At 47.7% G+C, this 21,277-nt stretch overlaps 1 protein-coding gene across 1 annotated transcript in view; it reads left to right on the top strand.

The window, feature by feature from the left end:
• The window catches only part of RIMBP2 (RIMS binding protein 2), a 342,052-nt gene that overhangs the window by 199,976 nt on the left and 120,799 nt on the right, over positions 1–21,277 (top strand). The window contains exon 3 of the mRNA XM_011981944.1: positions 14,215–14,304. The gene's annotated coding sequence lies outside the window, so the exon portion shown is untranslated. The remainder of the gene's footprint in view (positions 1–14,214; positions 14,305–21,277) is intronic.

Genomic DNA, 21,277 nt, shown 5'->3' with positions numbered 1-21,277 from the left:
TTTTCTTTACCCAGTTATCCACTGACGGACATTTAGGTTGATTCTCTATCTTTGCTGTTGTGAATAGTGCTGTGTTGAACACATGAGCACAGGTATCTTTTTGACACAATGATTTGTTTTCCTTTGGGTGGATACCCAGTAGTGGAATTGCTGGATGGAATGGTGTTAATAGTTCTATTTTTCATTCTTTGAGAAACATCCATAGTGTTTTCTAGAAAGGTTATACTAATTTATATTCCAAATCAGTGTGTAAAAGTTCCCTTTTGTCCATATCCTTGCCGGTATCTGTTATTTTTTGACTTTTTCATCATAGCCCTTCTGAGCGGGGTGAGAAGATATCTCATTGTGGTTTTAGTTTGCATTTCTCTAATCAGTGATGATGAGCATTTTTTCATATACCTGCTGGCCATTTGTATGTCTCCTTTTGACACTCCCCACTTTTCTAAAAGCTGTTTAGCAAAAGCTAAACACATGCATCTCGTAAGATGTAACTCCTAGGGGCTAAACATATACATCTCATTAGACATAACTCATAGAGGCGTCTGGGTTTGGACTCTCATGGAAGGGACACCTGCTGGAATCTCTGAAAGCACCACCATTTGGCTTTTAGAAGACAGAATCTATGACATGGGTGAACTTCGTGTGTTCACACCTCTGCAGGCACCACTGTTCTATTCCTAGATGAGTAGTCCTGAGAAACATGTACATATGCCTCCAAGAAGACGTGCTCAAGAATGTTCTTTGCAGCGTTATTTTTAATGGTCTCAAGCTGGAATCACCCCATTGTTCAATAACAGTTGAACATAAATAGGTAAATCTTGGAGTATTTATACGAGAGGATACTACACAGTAATGAAGGGCTGCCATTTCACAGACGTGTGCGTCCTAGATAAAATGTTGAGATAAATATTCACACATTAAAAATCTATATTACATTTACATAGAATAGAAAAACAGGCAAAACACATTCACAGGGCGAGAAATCAGAACAGCGGTTACCTTTTGGGGACTCTCAGCTGGGAGGAGGCAGGGGAGAGGTTTTGAGGTGGTGGCAAATGTCCTGCTTCTTCATCTGGATCGTCGTCATACAGGTGTGTGTGTGCTTTGTAAAAGTTAATGGAGTTGTACACCTATGATTTGTGCATTTCATGTGTGTTTTACCTCAACGAGTTAACAAAAATACCTGAAAACATCCATCTGGAAAGGAATTTTGTCTGATTTCCATGGCCGTAGATATATCACTTGATGAGCAGAAGATAGATTTGGATCTTAACTAAGGACACATTTTCTAATACTTGGAGGTCTCCGAGTCACGCTGTACATAAGGCAAATTCAATCGGTCATCGATCAAGGTGATCAGTCCTTGGGGAGAGAAGTGTGGTCGTCTTGAACGAGCAGGCCACGTGAGGAGCTGCTCAATTTGTCCGAGTTCACAGCCTGAGTCTGCGTCGTGGACCAGCTTGCAGAACCACCAGTTTCAGTTGCTCACGTGACTGAATGTGGCCTTGCTCAAGAATTTGAAGTGTGGTGAAGAAAACCCCCAAGGTTGGAAGCAGAAGGTGAGAAGACAGAAGCAATTTAGGGAGTAGCACCATATTGCAGCAGTTCTCATAAATCAGCTCTTGAAAAAGCAAGTGATTTTTTTAAAAAGGCAATCAAATATTTTTCATTGCTTTGTCATTTGTGGCAGAGTCCTAGGAGGCACATCCTTTACGTTAATGAAGTTATAGTTGATAGGTGTTCCTTTGTGCAGTAGCAGCTGGCAAGCTCAGAGCATCAATGTAATGTTCAGTCAATAGGTTAAAACCCTTTTTATGTGATTTCTTGGTATAAGGTTTTCTATATATTGTTTCCTTTTTCTTTGCAAAATTGTTATTCTTAACTGCTTTATTGCATAAATATTTTTAGTACAAACATTCTTAAATCATTTGTTGGTAGTTAGGGGAATATAGCTTATAAATTACCATGCATTATGTAGTCTGAACGAACATTTGGTAGAGTCACATTTTGTGCAGGGGTTTAGTTCTAAAGTCAACAGGTTATACCAAAATCGCATATAGAAAAAAATTACCCTTGCAAGTCCCTAGGGCAGGAGCCATAGTGAACATATCAAGTCTCAGTAAGTTCCCCGGGTTAAGTTTCCCTCTAGTATTGGAGCAGATTGTTGTTGATTGGTAGAAAACCAAATGCAGTGGCTGGTTGTGTTTAGCGGTTCCACTGTCCCAAGGATAGATGTCCGTACACTTACACACTCGGGTGAGATTCTTTCAACAGGCGACACCCAGGGAAACATACTGTTGGGACATAGGTTTGTCTCTTCTCTTATAGCGTGGGTCCCCAACCCCTGGGCCATGGACCAGCATGGGTCTGTGGCCTGTTAGGAACCCAGCTGCGCAGCAGGAGGTGAGCAGTGGGAGAATGAGCATGATCACTTGAGCTCTGCCTTTTATCAGACCAGCAGCGGCGTAAGATTCTCATGGGAGAGTGAACTGCGTGTGTGAGGGGTCTAGGTTGCATGCTCCTTATGAGAATCTAATGCCTGATGATCTGAGATAGACGTTTCATCCCGAAACCATTCCCCCCACCCCAGTCTGTGGAAAATTTGTCTTCCATGAAACTGGTCCCTGGTGCCAAAAATGTTGGGGACTGATGCCTTGTAGCCCTTCAGACTCTTGCTGGGAGGTTGGGTGACATCTTTAAAACAAATTGACGTAAAATTCACATAACATGAAATTAACCATTTATAGTGAACAATTCAGTGGCATTTAGTACATTTGCAATGTTGTGCAGCCATCACCTCTATCTAGTTCCAAAACATCCTCTTCATCCCAAAGGAAACCCTGTGCCCGCTAGGTAGCCCCTCCTCTTTCCTTCGTCCTTCCAACCCTGACAGCCACAAATCTGCTTTCTGTCTCTGTGGATTTACCTATCTTGAATATCTCATGTAAGTGGAATCATACAACATGTGAATGTTTGTGTCTGGCTTTGTCTACCTAACGTGATGTTTTTGAGGTTCATCCCTGTTGTAGCCTGAATCAGCATGTGATTCCTTCTGTAGGCTGAAGAATCTTCCACTTTCTGGATGGACCACATTTGGTTTATCCATTCATCCATCAATAGACAGTTGGGTTGTTTCTGAGTTTTGGCTATTATGAATAATGCTGCCATGACATTTGTGTATAAGTATTTGTACACCTGTTTCCAATGCTCTGGGCATAAATGTAGGAGCAAATTACTGGGTAAGGTAGTGAGTCTGTTGAACTTTCTAGGGAACCACTAAACTTTTTCTGCAGTGGCTGCACCATTTTACATCTCCACTGGAAATATATGAGGGTTCCCATTTTTGACCTCCTCAGCTGTGTGACATAATTGTTCTCTCCTAAGTTCAACCCCATTGTTTTGGTAGAAAGGGGTTCCCTTTGGGGCTGCCTGTGTTCTGATTCTACTGACTAATATGAAGCAAATTTAAATTTAACCCTGCTTCTTTTCCACTGGGAAGTCAGAGCATGCATTGCAGATACATGTAAGCTGATGAAGTACAATTATTGAGAGACATTTTTATTTTAAGTTCTGGGGTACATGTGCAGGACATGCAGGTTTGTTACATAGGTAAACGTGTGCCATGGTGGTTTGCCGCACCTATCAACTCATCACCTAGGTATTAAGCCCAGCATGCATTAGCTATTTTTCCTGATTCTCTCCCTTCCCCTACCCTCAACCTCCAACAGTCCCCAGTGTGTGTTGTTCCCCTCCCTGTATCCATGTGTTCTCATCATTCAGCTTCCACTTATAAGTGAGAACTTGTGGTGTTTGGTTTTCTGTTCCTGCATTAATTTACTGCAGATAATGGCTTCCAGCTCCATCCATGTAACTGCAAAGGACATGATCTCATTCCCTTTTATGGCTGCATAGTATTCCATGGTGTATATGTACCATGCTTTCTTTATCCAGTCTGTCATTGATGGGCATTTGTGTTGATTCCATGTCTTTGCTATTGTGAATAGTGTGAATAGTGCTACAGTGAACATATGCTTGCATGGATCTTTATAATAGAATGATTTATATTTCTTTGGGTATATACCCAGTAATGAGATTGCTGGGTCAAATGGTATTTCTGGTTCTAGGTCTTCAAGGAATTATCACACTGTCTTCCACAATGGTTGAACTAATTTACATCCCCATCAACACTGTAAAAGTGTTTCTCCACAGACTTGCCAGCATCTGTTGTTTCTTGACGGACTTTTTAATGATCACCATTCTGACTGGTATGAGATGGTATCTCATTGTGGTTTTAATTTGCATTTCTCTAATAATCGGTGATGTTGAGCTTTTTTGCATATGTTTTTTGGCCACATAAATGTCTTCTTTTGAGAAGTTTGTGTTCATGTTCTTTGCCCACTTTTTAATGGGTTTGTTTGTTTTTCTTGTAAGTTTGTTTAAGTTCCTTGTAGATTCTGGATATCACACTTGTGTCAAATGGATAGATTGCAAATATTTCCTCCCATTCTGCAGGTTGTCTGTTTGCTCTGACGATAGTTTCTTTTGCTGTGCAGAAGCTGAGAGAAGCCTTATTTAAAAGGTGAATGTAAATGTCATAAACTTGCCTGAGAATCTGCTTCATGTGTTATATTTTTCCACTTGAGCTTGTCTCTAACCTGTGTTAGGAACACAGTTTTTAAATAGCACCATGTGCTTCCCTGCAATTGCATTATTGGCATATGTGCAATGCTGAAATATCAAACAGATCAGGAATAGCATGTATCAGTCATGGTTGAAGCAAGTTTCTGAAAATAGAAGGGAACTGAGAGTTTTGGAGTTGCTCTCTCCAGCCTCCCCCAGAACCGTCCCCTGACACTGGGGAACCAGAAGCAATTGTTTTAGTGCCAGTCCCTTTATTAGCATAATATTTCACATTCAAATTGCCCTTTACGACTTGAAAAGTACATTTTTATAAATCATCTCATTTAAATTGCCAGGAATACTTAGGCTAAACAGTTTTCCCCAAATTACATCTGGTCCATGTTAGGATAGGCTTCAAACCCAGGTCCTCTAAGCCCCAGTGGTCCCTCCACATCCTGGGATGACTTAGCTGACTGCCCTGGGCCTTGACCTCAAGGGGTGGGTGGGAGTAGGGCTCAGTGACCATCAGGACCCTGGACAGCAGCAACCACTCACCTTCCACCCTGTGGTTTCTCCTCTTCTTAGTTCAGACTCCCTCTCCAGGCTTCCCACCACTGACTTTTCTTCCCTTCCCTTCCTTCCTTTTACTCTCCCACCCATGCCTTTAGGCTAGAACCACTTATGAAGCCTTTTCAGAAAGAAAAAATATTACCAAGCACACTCCAGTGTTGACTTAGATTATTTTTATTATACGTTATTATAATTGATAATTACATCATTCTTATATGACATTATTCTACCAGACTTGTATAGTATAACTAAATAGTCTATGTTTGAGCATAATATGGTTATTTATAATTCATAATGTAATTACATGTGTCCAGAGATAAAACTGGTTATAACATTTTTATGGCTTTTCTAAACCATAAGGCCAAAATGAATTAGCAGATCAAAGAGAAACAACTTCAAGACACCAATAAAATTCAAAACCCAAACTTGCTGTGACTTAATGTGTCATATGATATTTAACTTAAATCACTTTTCCTCTTATAAGTAAAGTTAATGCCTTTGTACCGTTGGCTGGAAGTTGGCTCGGTTCCTACCACTGATCTCTTTCAAACTCTTGCAAGATCTTTGATGCCTGAGCCTGTAGAAGTCCTTTGGCTTTCATCGAGCACAAAAGCACCATTGAAGTTAGCTTTCATTGTCTTTCAACATCTTGGGGCAGTCAATACGGCGATTCTTCAGGGCAGCACAGGAGGGCCCATAAACCCAAATGTAGATGTTGACCTTTGGTCCTGAATAGGGCACAAAATTGTTCCTTTATATATTCTTTTAGATTTCATGGAAATAAAAATACCAGGAAATATTTTTGTAGGCTCCCAAGACTGTATCTGCAATCCCCAGTGCAAGGGAAGATGCCCCAGGCATTCCATAACCCCCTACCCCTGACAACTGGAGACATTTCCTAATCTTCCTCTGGGCCTCGGGAAGGCGTGACCCAGGGAAGTGCTGGGCGATGCTCTTCCTAAGGAGAGTCAGAGGTAAATTGGGGCGGGGAGGAGGGGTCTCAAACCTGAGAGTTACACGGCCCGGGCTTGAGTCCCACCCCTCCAGGTGCTTGGGGGGGCTGCTTGCTCAGTTACTTAACCTCCTTGTGCTTGAATGTCTTCCCTTCACAAGCAGGATAGCAAGAATGTCTGCCACATGGCAGTGCTAGGAGGACTGGATGAGATTTCGAAAGGAAGAGGAGGGAAGCAAAGAGCCTATGTTGGTTCTTGGCCCAGTGTAGAAGCCCAGGGGATCAAAGCTGCTGTATCATCCAGCACGAGCTCTTTGGCTCATCTCCCCCAACACGATCTCGTCCCCAAGTGCCCCGTCCTTCTCTCTGCTGCCCTCATGCCTTCCCCTTGTGTCCATCTGCACCTGCCAATGCCCCCACGAACGTTACCACTCTCAGTCTTGACTGGGCTTCCTGGAGGGCTGCTGTTCCCGGCAGCCACCCACAACCCACTCGCCTGTGGGAGGAAGGTGTTACTGACTCTGTCACTGCCTCCAGGGCCGCCTTCTCCACCTTCCTTAGTCATCCATGCCCCTAGAAGGCTCAAATCATGACCTTGTCTCTCTGTACCTCTTCTCACCCAGCGCTCTGCAAAAAGCATCTCCTCCCTCTTCCTTTTTATCTCCCACCCACTGACGCTGCCCTCTGCTTATCCCATCACCAGAACCTCTCCTGGAGGTCATGGAGATGTCCGCGATGCTGCTTGGTTTCTGGGCGGTAGCTGACCTGCCGGTCCCCACTCTCAAGGCTCTGGCCACTCAGCTTCTAGGACAGCCCAGGGCTGGCTCCATTGCTTCTGCCCTGTACTCTACAGCATCAGCTCATGCCCATTTGTGATGCTTGGGCTTCTCCCAGCTCTGTCTCCTGCTCCTTAATCTTGCTGAGAGCTCCTCCCCTCCCATGACTCCAAGTGGCGTCAGTATCAGTGCAGTTCACATCTGGGTCTGGGTCAGGCTCTCCTTCCTGAGCTCTGGGCCATGTGGGGAACTGTCCCCTAAGCATTCCCACCGGGCCTCCTGTGGGGTCTCACACTCACCAAGCACCAGCACAACCAAACATGCCCCATCCCTTAAATCTGCACTTTCTCCCTCCTCCCTGCCTCTGCAGCCCCCAGCCAGATTGTGGTGCCGCCTTCTCTCGTCACCAAGCCATGCTATTTCACCTGCTCTAATAACTCCTGAGCCTGCCTTCGTCTTTCTGCTGCCATAATCTCAGTTCTGGCCACTGGCAGTTGTCCCCTAAATGAGTGCAAATTGGTCTCTTTGGCTCCAGCCTGACCCCTCTTCAATCCGTTTAATGTCCAGGACAGTATTTCCCAAGTGCAGATATTATTTTTCTATTATTTCACTTAAGCACCTTTGACAGCTTCTGCATTTCATTCTGAATAAAGTACAAATTCCTCAGTGGGGCTCATGAAGTCCTCGCCACCCAACCCTTCCTGCTTCTCCACACCTGCTACCCCCAGTGCCTGTCCAGCCAGAGCCCAGCTGTCTGCAGCTCTCTGTATGTGGTGTGTCCTCTACGCTGTGGGTCTGTGCATGGGGCCGGTCACTCGTGAGGTGTGTCCCCTGCTCACTGCAGCCTGGCTGGGCTCTGCTTAAGGCCATCGGGAATCCGGCCTGGTTCATGCCTCTGGCACCACAGACAGAGGACAAAAAAGAGCAGAGAAGAAGCTGCTGTACTCTTGGGAGGCTGCATTGCATTCACGTAAGAATTGACTGCATTCATGTGATCAGAAAGACATGACAGGTTAATTACCACGTCCACTCTCTCACTGAGGTGCTTCCCATGTCCAAATCCTCCCCTACTCAGGAGCAGCGTCCATCTCCAGGGCTGGGAGCACCACCCAGCATCTGGAGGCAACCTCTTTACTTCGAGGCCAGCAGAGCAGAGGCCGTGAGGAAGCGTCTCACCAGGGCCTGTCCGACCAGCGGATTGGATGTTCTTGGTTTTGAATCCTGTAGCGTGGATGCCAGATCCTGAGAGCCAGAGGCCTTGCTGTGCCCTTTCATGCCTTTGTTATGTGTTTGTACTGGGTAGACCCTCTTCCCCACCTCTGAGCCCAGACCTGAATAAGGAGATACTGAGAATTCCTCTCGCCTCTCCCCATAGCAACCGGCATTCCTGACATCCCAACTTGGAACGCCCTGCGCTGTCTGCTGTACCCACAAGACTGGGGACAGGGGCTGCTTCTCACCCACTCGTTCCGGGGCCCCTGCTGAGCCCGATACTGGCACATACACACTCGGTGGTGGTGGTGGAGGGATTATTGAAATGAATAAAATTGACAAGTTATGGAAAGAACATGCTTTTTCCTTCCTCTTGTCAGTTTCTCCCCCAGAGAAGTGGCCACCTTGGCCATTGGAATGGGGATTTAACTGGAGCTCCTGATGGGGAACGGAATGTCTTTGGAAGACCCAGTTTCTTTCTTGATGAGCCCTTGAGCTGCCTCGGGAGACTCCGGGAAGCCTTCTGTCCATGTCTCGCTGCTTTAGCAGGGGCCATACGCTAGCTCAGGCTGCCATAGCTGGATCCCACAGACCGGGCAGCTTAAATGACAGAGCTCTCCTTTCTCACAGTCCTGGAGGCTGGAAGCCCAAGCCCAAGGTGCTGGCTGATTCGGTTCCTGGTGCGAGCCACTTCTTGACTTGCAGATGGCTCTTTTCCCACTGTGTCCTCATATGGCCAGGTGGTGGGTGGGAGACAGAGAGAGATGGAGGCAGAGAGACACCGCTGCACACAGAGAAATAGAGACAGAGAGGCAGAGAAACAGAGACTCAGAGAAACATGGAGGCAGAGAGACAGGCAGAGTGAGACTGGGAGAGACAGAAGGAGAAGCAGAGAAACAGAGACGTGGAGACAGAGCCAGGAAAACGAACAGAGAGACAGACATAGAGACAGACAGTGGCAGAGGCAGAAAGAAAAACTGAAACAGAGGCAGAATGAGACAGACAGAGAGAGGGAAAGAAAGGCAGGGAGAGAGACCAAGATCGCCGTCCTCTTAGAAAGCCCGGACCCTATTGGATTAGCATCTCATGACCTCATGTAACCTTCCTTACCTCCTAAGAGACCCATCTCTAAATATAGTCACCCTGGGGCTAGGGCTTCACAGTACGAATTTGGGGAGATGCAGTTCAGTCCACAGCAGAAAGGGAGGCAGCCTCAGGCACTGTGGGCCATCCTACTTGGAAACCCATCTCCTCCTCCTCTCCCTGCACACAGGAAGTCCACACCCCCCTGGGGCTCCCTGCACCTCCCCTCACACCACCTGCTCTTGGACTCTGCACAAGTCCAGCTGCTTTTATGCAGCGCCCCACCTTTAAGTCGAATTCCGCCGTAGATGTGTTTATTTTGGGAGGGAGTCTGTGGTATGTGTTTTGAATTAGTAGCCACCATATCCAAACAGGGATGTTTTGGATGGAAACCCAGCGTCCCAGCTCCTAAAGACAGACAGCTGTCAGGGCCGGTTCCCGTCCCCACGTGGCACCCGCCGGAGGGACAGGGTTGCAGCCGCCCTCTAAGAGTGGGGCCTGGGCCAGCCGGTTGTGGCGACCTCTAGAACGCCTGGCCCTGTCCTGGCGTGTGTGTTACATACCTGTCCCTGTGGGCAGTGGCGTTTGAAAGACTTGCCTTGGCCCTTTTCCCTCCTGCCTCATCCTTATTAGAATTCACTTTTTGCCCATGATTTTGCAACACAGCAGCTAGAAAATCAAATAAGGCCGTTCCTATTTAATGTGTTGGTGGATATTAATGGATTAAAAGATCTCCTTAACTGCCAGTTGTGTAGCTGCCCTGGGAGGGGGATTTCAGGGACACGTGGACCTAGGAGTCCTCAAATCCAACCCCAGAATGCTCTGGTGGGTGTGTAAGTGGAAGTAAGGAAGAACCCTTCCTGTCTGTGGCTGCAGACAATTAACTTCCACAAACTGTGTGTTTTGATTCTTGCAGGGTAGGCCCTGTCTCATGAGGGCATCCACTGGTTGGGAAACCCTCTTTTGTGTGGCTTTAACCTCAAAGGATTAGAGACTGAAATGAATCCCGTTGCAATGCTTACGTGTCCTTCCCCGAAAACAAAGCCAATGCATTTCTGAAGAAGCAAAAAGATATCTGGAAGCTGGGTTTTCTCTTTTCACGATTGTTATTTCAGGTCACGAAGCTGAGACGGGGGTGGTTCCTACAGCTGGAGCTCAGAATGTTCCCCCCGTCAGGGTCCCAGCAGCGTGGGAGTCATGGGCTTCCTGTCACTAGGCGGGGGGCGTAAGTCATCACACTCAACCACTGGCACTCAGAGGTGGTCAGAACTCAACAGCATCAAAGCCCCACGATGGCAGACCCAGCGAGGGTGTCAGTTACACTGTAGTGTGTGGGACCGTGCGTGCATTGGTGTGATCCGAGGCACTGAGGTGCTGGTGCCTCCCTCTAGGCTGTAGGAAACCCTGTTCCTCAGACAGAGTGTCAGATTATATTATCCCCCCCACCCCACCCCACAGTCCTCCTCTTCCTCCGCCTGGGGACTCTCACGGCTGGTGCCACCGGTGCTGGCTGCTGGCGGACTCTCGTTTTCTTGTGTTGCAGTTCCAGGCCCACATCTTGGAGGCCTGATCTCAAGCGTGCAGCCAGCACGTAGGTGATCTGCATTTTGCTTGGTATTCCTGCAGAATTGCTTCAGTGGTGCTGATTAATTCAGAAAGGCTTGATTAGATTGGGGTAGTGTCCGCCTCCCCGGGTGGACAGCTCTGGTAGCACACAGGGTCAGTTACGAGGCCTTCCAGGTTAAGCCATCTTGCCTTTCAGCGTCTTCACAGGATCAGAAGGGTGAGCAGTAGGCGTGTTCTGAATTCCCCCCCAAGGCCTGCAAACACATGCGTGTCAGGGTGGTATCTGTGCCTGCCACTGCAGGGGACAGTGGGGACCAACGCTGGCTTCCCTGTGGAGCTGCTCGTGGAACCACACGTCCCCATGCCCACCTCTGGGCTTCTTCAGGGTAAACATGGACAACATGGGATGCTCATAAGCTGGCAAATAAAGTCTCACAGTTTGAGGAGGCTCAAGCTGGTACCTTTGCTGTTTTCTTTGTGCCTTTACCTGGCTGTCTTTGTCACTGAATGGGTTTCCTTTACTATCATGGTAAGAAGAGCTTTGGCACTTGGCTAAGTTTTTTGTGATTCTTGAAGTGTGAGGTAGGGGGTCGTTAGTTTCAAGACAATGTTGCTTTTCCGTAGCTCTCCCTGTTACTGGCTTTTGTTTTTTTGAGACAGAGTTTCACTCTTGTTGCCCAAGCTGGAGTACAATGGTGCGATCTCTGATCACTGAACCCGTCTCCCGAGTTCAAGTGATTCTCCTGCCTCAGCCTCCTGAGTAGCTGGGATTACACGCATGCACCACCATGCCCAGCTAATTTTTTTTTTTTGTATTTTTAGTAGAGGCGGGGTTTCACCATGGCCAGGCTGGTCTTGAACTCCTGACCACAGGTGATCCGCCCGCCTCAGCCTTCCAGAGTGCTGGACTGGCTTCTTTTAGGGTAGGGTGCATCCAGTATAGTAAGTGGTATCTGAAGTGCCTATTCACGCTTGGACCAATTTGGGAAGCTACATTGGAAAAAGATGGAGGTGTTTCTCTCCCTTTGCATGGGTTGGTGTTTCGTGGACAAGATTTAGATCCTGAGCTTTTTTCCTGAAAAGATTGATCTCATTTCATCAGGTTAAGCAGCTGACCTTGAATCACTAAGATGGAATATAAATAAAATAAATAGATGTAAGCATTTCTATAACCACCAGAAAATTGGGTGAAAGACCAGCCTTGCTTATCCTCCCTGTGCTCCTTTCCTGCAGTTCACTCTTCCTAAATGCAATGCAGAGAGAGGCGGATGGCGTGAACCAGGTGGTTGTTTGGTGGCAGAACGTGCAAGAGGCAGGCAGTCATTGCAATGCCTTCACGAGGGAAGGGGCCACTTGTTTGAGCCTTGACCCTGTGCAGTAAGATGTACTTAGTGTCCCGTGAGATTGATGTCCGCAAATCCTCCCAACATCTGCTAGGGCTGTAGCTTTTACATTCTTAAGTCACAGAGAGTGCAGGGATGCCAGGCAGCTTGTCCAAGGTCACGTTTAAGGAGAGCTCTAATTTGTATTTAGGCAATTTGACCTCAGAACCCATCATCTAACCCCTATTTCAAATGTCTCCTGTTCTCAAATTCTCTGAGCTATGGCTGCCTTAGTTTACCTTGGGGCATGTCGGCCTCTGAGGTCAGCAGCGAGGTGTTTTGATTAGCACACCCATCCCATTCCCTTAAGACCTCCAGGGATTCCTCCATGTGGGACATGCTGAAGCGTCTGCAGTTCTCTCAAGCAACAAGTGTGGGACTAAATTATGATCTGCTTTACTTGAGAAAGGCAACAGTAAGTGTTATGCCATCCAGACCGTCTCAGAAGACAGAAGAGAATTGCTCCATTATCAATCACTTTCCCTAAGGTGGAGGGATCATTGATTCCCAGAACAAAGCACCACTCTTTTACATTTGGGTTCCATCACTATGTTTTATTGCTGTGAAAATGTAGGTGCCATAGAGTAGCGGAGCTCATTATGACTGTGGCTAAGAGAAAAGGAAGGTTGACTGAAAAACGGAAGCTGAAAGTAGCCAGGAGGAGCCTCTCTTCTCCTGGGCAGGAGGAGCCTCTCTTCTCCTGGGAAATGTTGAAACCACGTGATTTCTTGCTGCTTTCTATTGTGTGAATGGAGCCTAGACTCGTAGCACTTGAAATATTGTGACAGAGATGAACAAGATCATTTCAAGATGTGAGTGTCCCACCAGTATTAATTCATTTAGGGTGTGAACAGAGAGCAAACTCGAACAACTGGGAAAAAGAGAAGTTCTGGGAAAAAGACAAGTTCTCAACCTGACAGCTGGTAGCTGGTGTAGTTCCAGTCGTCTTCCACTGTGAGTCATTGATTATCCTTTCTGCTTCTCTTTCGACCTTTTGGAATGGATGTCATTCTCTCTTTTAGGATTCTCAACTTACTTATTGAAGTCCTTTTCAGGTTGCTTTATTATTTTTATTTCTTCTGGAGTAAATTCATCCTGATTATTAATTTTGTGGGATCTCTTTAGTAGGGTTAGCTTTCTTTATGTGTTCTGGAATTTCTTTTTCAGATTCATCTTGAATGGGAGATTCTTAATCCATCTCTGTGCTCACTCTCCCTGTCTTACCTATTTGTAGTTACTGTACCGCACCCTAGGTGCTCCCAGTCTTGAATTAGATTTTATTATTGGCAGCTCTGAGTCCCTGTGCCATGGTGATATTAGAGAGTAAGACAAGTCCTAAAAATGAGTCTAAAAATGGGTCATCTCCCTCTTGCCTCTCTAGGTGTATCACCTCATAAAAGCTCTGGCTCTGAGCAGAGGTGATGGATTATTTTCAGCTTTCTTTGGGGGCTTAACTGTTGCCTCGGGTCATGTGATGACCTTAGTTCATTTCTCTTGTCTTATGTGGAATACACTGCATCTTGGATATCCTGAAAAAGCTGGACTCTTAATTCTCCCTGCCTATTTTTGGACTCTGAATCTAGAAGGTTCCAGGAGTTCCACTCACCACATTGTGTTCTAGCCATTTAGTCCTTAGAAAGCTTTATCTTATTTTTGAGTGGCTAAATATTTCTAACCTTTCTCTATCTATTGTTTATTGTGGCTGTATGTTTGGAGCAGTGTTCATGGGGAAAGGGATGGGTCAAAGCTTATTAACAACTCCAATTGCTGAGAAGTTCTGTTGCTTTTTTAGGACACAGACACTAAGTGATTACTATATATTATTGTATTGTATTCTAATCATCGTAAAGTATAACCTGATTGCATTTTGCAGAGTTGGAAACTTATGGTTTGGAAAAAGAGAGATGAGTCCTGACTCATACACAGCTTCTGGACCGCAGAATCAGTGCCCAACCTTGGGTCCCATTTCCAAATCAGAGCTCCTAACCACTGCACTCGACCAAGTCTCGAAACACTGGGGCACCACCTCACATGTCCTTTCCTTTTGTCCTAGGAAAATGAACTGAAGGATGCCACCCAGGGAGAGCATCGCCTGAGATCCCATCATGCAGGCCTTCCCACAAGGGCCCGGCAGCATGACAAGGTAGCTGATACCACCATCCACAGACCATCTGGGGCCCTGGAGGGAGGGGGCTCGGCCAGGGAGGAAAGACTGGGAAAGGGCAGGGAGGAATCACTGAACACCAATGTGAGGGTGGCCTGAGAGGCTGAGCCAGGTCTCTCTCACTTCTTCACGTGACCAGCACGTGAGGCACCCAATGATGTCTTATCCACTGTCTTCTGGTTATCTCTGCTTGGAAGTCTATTAGGCACCTGTATCTTTAACAACAAGGCAGAACAAACCCATTGGTGTCTACTCTCCCAAACCACTTTCTCCCCAGTTAATGGTATGGCCGCTCCTGATTGCCTGAGCCTCCATGCTGGGGCCTCCTGGGCGCTGATCTTACTTCATCCGAATCTAACTCCCTGCTTGAGTCTGTTTTCTGTTGCTCATAACAGAATACCTGAAACTTGGTACTTTATAAAGAAAAGGAATCTATTTCTTAAGCTATGGAGGCTGAGAACCTAAGGTTGAGAGGCTGCATCTGGTGAGGGCCTTCTTGCTGATGGGGACTCTACAGGGTCCCAAGGTGGTGCAGGGCATCCTGTGGCAAGGGGGCTGAGTGTGCTCACATACCAGCTCAGGGCTCCCTTCCTCTTCTGATTAAGCCGGCAGTTCCACTCCCCTGATAACCCATTGGTCAATTAACACATTAATCCATTAATCCATGAATGGACTCATCCATTCATGAGGGCAGAGTCCTCGTGATCCAGTCACCTCTTAAAGGCCCCACCTCTCAGTACTGCTCTGTTGAGGATTAAGTTTCCCACACATGAAATCTGGGGGATGCATTCAAACCATGGAGCTCACCAACCAGCCCCCTCACCGCCAGACGTGCCCCAGCTCTCCTCCCTTCCTCTCCACTGTGGTCATCTTCTCTTTCCCAGATGCCAAAGCCATTTCCTAACTGGCCTGTCCAGCTCCCTTGTTATCCTATGGTCTTTTCCCTATGGCAACTGGAATAATCTTGTGATGCCCTCTGGATCACGCAATCCTCTGACCCTTCCAATGCCTTCCATAAATAAAACTGAGGCTTCTCCCTGTGGCCACCATCCTGTCCGTCTTGCTACCTCCCGTCCACCTCTGACTTACTTTCGTTCCTTGGATCCCTAAGCTTGTCTCAGTATTCGATGGTTGTCTCTGCTTAGAACACTCTACTCCCTCATCTTCAACAGCTGGGAGCTTCTTGCCTCTCAAGCCTCAGGTTACGTGTCCCTCCTGGTGAGCATTTGTGGCTCTAACATCTACTCTGATGGCCCTCCCTCCATCCCTTTTTTCTCTATGTGACCACACCTGTTTTCATGTTCTTTGTATCTTTTCTTGCTATCTTAGTCTATCACGGGTCTTCACTTATGTGTTTCTCCGTCTCCTATGAGAATGTGGGCTGGTCATTGCAGAGGACTTTCTGTCACATCCATGACTGTCTCTCCTGCACCTTCACAGGATGCACAGTAGGTGCTCAGCCAACATCTATTGAATGATGGGTGGTTTTAAGCTGTTAATTTTGCAGCTTTGACAATGTATATTTCAAGGAATAACTGAGTTCTAGTGATTAAATATAAAAATTAGAGATGTCTTGATTTGACACTTGTTTTCTTGCCTTCTCGTTTGGCCATTTTTTTAAAGATGCGCTTTTCAGGAAATTACAAGTGTTGATGAGGATGTGGAGAAACTGGAATCCTGCACATTGTTGCTGGGAACGTAAAATGATGCAACCACTATAGAAAACAGTATGGAAGTCCCTCAAAAAATTAAAAATAAAATTGCATATGATCCACCAATCCCAATCCTGGGGATAAGAATTGAAAAGGGGGCTGGGCGTAGTGGCTCACACCTGTAATCCCAGCACTTTGAGAGGCCGAGGCGGGTGGAACACCTGAGGTCAGAAGTTGGAGACCAGCCTGGCTAACATGGTGAATACCCCATCTCTACTAAAAATACAAAAATTAGCCAGGCGTAGTGGTGCATGCCTGTAATCCCAGCTACTTGGGAGGCTGAGGCAGGAGAATCGCTTGAACCTGGGAGGTGGAGGTTGCAGTGAGCCAAGATCATGCCATTGTACTCCAGCCTGGGCAACAGAACGAAACTCAGTCTCAAAAAAAAAAAAAAAAAAAAAAAAAAAAAAAAGGAGGGTCTCAAATGATATATGTACATGTTACAAATTTATAGTAGCCAAAAGGTGGAACTAGCCCACATTTCCACTGACGGATGAGTGAATAAACAACACGTGGCATATGTGTACAATGGAATATTACTGACCCTTGAAAGGGAAGGAAACTCTGACACATGCTAGTGCGTGGATGAACCTTGGGGACATTTTGCTGCGTGAATAAACCAGTCCCAAAGGGCAAACGCTGTCTGATTCCACTTGTATGAGGTTCCTAGAGTCATCAGAGCCATACAGACAGGAGTAGAATGGAGGTGCCAGGGGCTGGGTGCAGGGGGATAGGGAGGTGCTGTTTAATGAGGACGGAGCTTCAGTTGGGGAAGAGGATAGAGAGTTCTGGAGATGGGTGGTGGTGATGGTTGTGGAACAGCGCGAATGTCCTTAATGCCACTGAAGTAGCTACACGTAAGATAGTTAAGATGGTAAATTTGATGTAATGTGTATTTGATCATAATTTTTCTTAAAAAGGTGTGTTTTAGGCCGGGCACGGTGGCTCACGCCTGTAATCCCAGCACTTTGGGAGGCTGAGGTGGGCGGATCACGAGGTCAGGAGATTGAGACCATCCTGGCTAAGACGGTGAAACCCCGTCTCTACTAAAAATACAAAAAATTACCCAGGCATGGTGGCGGGCGCCTGTGGTCCCAGCTACTCAGGAGGTTGAGGCAGGAGAATGGCATGAACCTGGGAGGTGGGTGGAGCTTGCAGTGAGCCGAGATCGCGCCGCTGCACTCCAGCGTGGGCGACAGAGCAAGACTCCATCTCAAAAAAAAAAAAAAAAAAAAAAGGTGTGTTTTAATATATCCTGACCCTTCAATTAGTATGCTTTCCCCATTTTTCCACCAGTCCCCACTTTCCAAACCTACACTTTCAGGAAAGGCTCTGATACACTCACTCACACTGAGGTCTGAATGCATCATTAGGCTTAGTGACTTTCTTAGGCCAGGAGTATTTTTCTTCAAATAGGAGGAAAAATATAAAAAAGATGGGGGCGTTTCAGACCTCCAGTGCAGGCTGACGGCAGGGCTGGTGGGGAGCTGGGCACAAGGAGGTTGGATCCTGGGATGGCTTTCTTCCTACGACTAAAATAGCTGCATGTGTCCACACTCTGCTCCCGAGCTGGGCTCCTGCACCTGGAGAGGCAACGCCAGCTGTGGGGGCACGGGGGTGCTGGAGCTGAGCCCTGCAGGCATTGACCAGGCCAGCAAAGGCCGGCAGAGGTGGGGGTCCCAGGGCTCAGCCCTCACAACGGCGGCAGCCTCCTTTCCTAGATGGCTGGTGGTGCAGCCTGACATCCCTGCTCCCGTGGGATTCAAACCGCTTTGTTTGTTCGCTTGAGGTTTGAATTTCTCCCTCTGCTGTCTTCTCAGCTTGGCCTTTTAAACGAGGCTGCAAGGCACAGGAAATGAGCTCGCCTTGGCTTCTGCTTTGCAGGGGTGTCTCAGGGAGCCCAGCAGCTCCCCTGGGTGGACAGGAATGGCAGTGCTTTGGGAGAGGCAGCAGGGGCACCGGGTCTGTCCTGCAGCCTGCTTTGCAGAGCTTGGATTTCCTTCCAAGTGCCTGGGCTGGCTTCCTGCATGGGAGGCAGTGAGGGAGTGGCAGTCCCCAGAGACTGTCTCTTGGGCCAAGCATCTTTGTGGTCCAGGGTAGCTGGGGAGACTGAAGGGGTGGGGGTGAGTTTGTGCTAATAGAAGCATTCAACCGTCCCTCCAGACTCATGGGTAAGCTCGTCAACGCAAACCTGCAGAAACACCAGTGCTCTTCTGGGTCCCTGCAGACACGGGGGGATCAGCAATTCCTCTATCTGATTCTTGCTTAGAATTGCAAACTGCTTTTCGGTAGCACTGATTAAGAGACAGAAATTAATTCTCAGAGCTCTTAATTATGAATGCAAAGAGACTACATTGTCAGCCTTTTTCCCTGTGCAGGAAGGATTGGTTCTTAGGCGCAAACGGTGGTATTGGGCTGTCTGGGGTGTTGAATTCTCTCAGGCAGGCGGCCTTGTGGGAGGAACCGATGAGCTGGGATCCAAGACATAGTGCAAAGAATATGCTTGATGCCTTTGAAGCTGCAAAGCCAACCTTTTGTTGATTTCAGAAAAAATGATTCAAATTTCTTCTCTGTTTGGGTTAGGAGGGGCCTGTTGAGCTCCCTCCTCCCCACACTGGGCCCCTGTCCCTGTAGCAGGTCTGAGGTTCAAGGTTTTCATCACATTGATTATCTGAGGCCAAAATTTCAAGCTTCTCTTCCACCTGGTGCCACTGTTGCTGCCACGAGAATGTATTTTGAAATATAAATGAGTCCAGTGTCTGGATCAAAGTGAACAGTTCACTCTTACGAGATTTTTTTTAGAGAATAAAATCCAATCCAGTGTCTGGATCGGATGCCCGGGGTGGTTAGTGTGCTGTTGTGTTTGTGTGCGGTGAGCAGGTCTTGGGGAATCATTCAAACCCTGTTAGTACCTGACATTCTGGAGCCGGCACTAGTAGGTCATTACGTTCATGACCTTTGACCTTGCTGTAGCATGGGTCAGAATTTCCTACAACCTAGGGAATCCTCTTACCTGCTGGCCAGAAACCCAAGGTTGTAGAAGTACAGGCACAGCTAGGAAACACTGGTATGAAATGTCAGCCATGTGACTTACTAGCAATTTCCCTCGTTAAGCATTGTTTTCTAGTAAGAAAATTAGGAAAGTTTAAAAGGATGACACACATAGATATTTGGGATTCATGAGGCTTAGTGTTTGACTGAAAGGTGAGTGTCCAGCCCAGGGTTGCAGCTGATTATTATTCTCTAAAAAAAAAATCTTATAAGAGGGAATTGTTCCTCACCTTGCATTTAATCAGGACAAAGGAAGAATCGTCTGGGCTCCTACCCGTGAACGTCTGGGACATTTTTTCTTTGATTGTGTGTCTTAGTGAAGATCTCTGAGTCGTCTTTGTCACTCTGAGTTCACTTTCTCCTTTAGTAGGAGACTTATTTGGCTCTTGAGAACATCCAGGAGACTGTTCTAGACCAAGACCAAGGGCAACGGGACAGGGACCCAGGTTGGGTGCGGTGGCTCACGCCAGCAATGAGATAGGGACCCAGGCCAGACTCAGTGGCTCACGCCTGTAATCCCAACACTTTGGGAGGCCAAGGCGCATGGATCACCTGAGGTCAGGAGTTTGAGACCAGCCTGGCCAACATGGAGAAACCCCGTCTCTACTAAAAATACAAAAATTGGTTGGGCATGGTGGAGTGCACCTGTGATCCCAGCTACTCAGGAGGCTGAGGCATGAGAATCTCTTGAACCCAGGAGGTAGAGGTTGCAATGAGCCGAGATCACGCCACCACACTCCAGCCTGGGTAACAGAGTCAGGCTCTCTCAAGAAAAAAAAAAAAAGTGATGGACTTTGAGGCAGAGACCTCAATGCAGTGGGGATCCCTGCACCCCTGTGTTCTTCGGAGCCAGAGGCCAGGGCGTCTGTCAGCTAAGGGCCCGTCCGCCAAGACTCCGGGCATGAGCTGGGCTGCAAAACCCAACCCAGCAGAGAGGAAACTGCCAGGCTCTCTTCTGGGCCACCGGCCCCAGGTGCCAGCATTTGAGTGGCCCATTGGAGCCGATATTTATCGTGTTTTAATTTAGCCGCATCAGTCCTCTATCCAGGTAGGATCAGTGGCTGCTGAATTAGAGAATGCCCCCTTCTCCAGGTGTATCAGCTGGGGTTATTTCCAGCTGCCCCTCACGGAAGCCTGAGCTTGGTGGGTTACACATGAGGGGCACTATCATGTTCAGGAAGCCCAGAGGTGGTGACCCCGGCCAGAGGCTGCGGCCTAGAGAAGGAGCGAGGGCCCGGGGGCTCCTATCCAGTGGTGACGTGTGTGGAGGGTGGCTTCCGTGACACCGAGACAGGTGGCATTCCATCTCGAAGGATCGCATCCCCACTGTGGCGGGAGGAAGAAGGGCTGAAGCTTTTCTCACGAAGCTCTGTTTCATGAAAGGTCATTGTCCTCCAGAGATTTCTGCTCCAGGTTCATCAGAACCATGTCACAGACGGTCTCAGTCTGGTCCCAGCAGGCGAGATATGGCACATCCCCCGAAAGCAATTGAGGACGGTTGCTAAGTATAAGCATTCTTAGGGAGGTGCAGGCAGGGTTAGAGGAGCCAGCGGGGCAACTGAAGCCCTGGGGGCTGCACCAGGAGAGGAGGTGACAAACTTGACTTGGGGGATATGGAGGGGTGGGGCCCAGCTCACTGGGGCTTAGGCTTTCCAGGGACAGATGCCAGTTGCTGGCACAGAGTGACAATTCAACGCGTGCTTGCGGTGATGAGGACCGCCGTCTAGCTGACCTCCGCAGCAGTTGTCTTATTGCTGCTGCGACAGATTCCCACAAACACTCCGTCGTGTCTCAGCGCTCTGCACGTCTTAAGCCCTGAAGTCAAGGTGGCAGCAGGCCTGTGTGCTTTCCTGAGGCTCTGGGGCAGAGTCTCTCCTCTTGCCTTACTTTGGCTGCCTTCCCTGATCTTCAAAGCTGACAGCAGAGCGTTGTCCAAGCTCTCTCTTTTTCGTCTCTGACTCTACTTTTCCTGATGAGGGCTCTGTGATTACATAGAGCCCATCTGGATAACCCCGTGCTCTCCCACTCTCAGGACCCTCCGCACAATCCCATCCTCAGGGTCCGTTCGGCCGCGAAAAGTGATATATTCACAGACTTTAGGAATTTGGATGTGGGCATCTTCATGTGGGGCCGTTACTCAGGCATTATACATCCAGGAAATCAGTCTCTTCAGTTCTCCCTCCCCCCTC

This window comes from Mandrillus leucophaeus, unplaced genomic scaffold (assembly GCF_000951045.1).
Source record: "Mandrillus leucophaeus isolate KB7577 unplaced genomic scaffold, Mleu.le_1.0 Scaffold232, whole genome shotgun sequence".
In the NCBI taxonomy this organism is placed as follows: Eukaryota; Metazoa; Chordata; class Mammalia; order Primates; family Cercopithecidae; genus Mandrillus; species Mandrillus leucophaeus.
The sequence above is the reverse complement of the archived record's forward strand: the minus strand, read 5'-3'. Positions and strand labels throughout refer to the sequence as shown.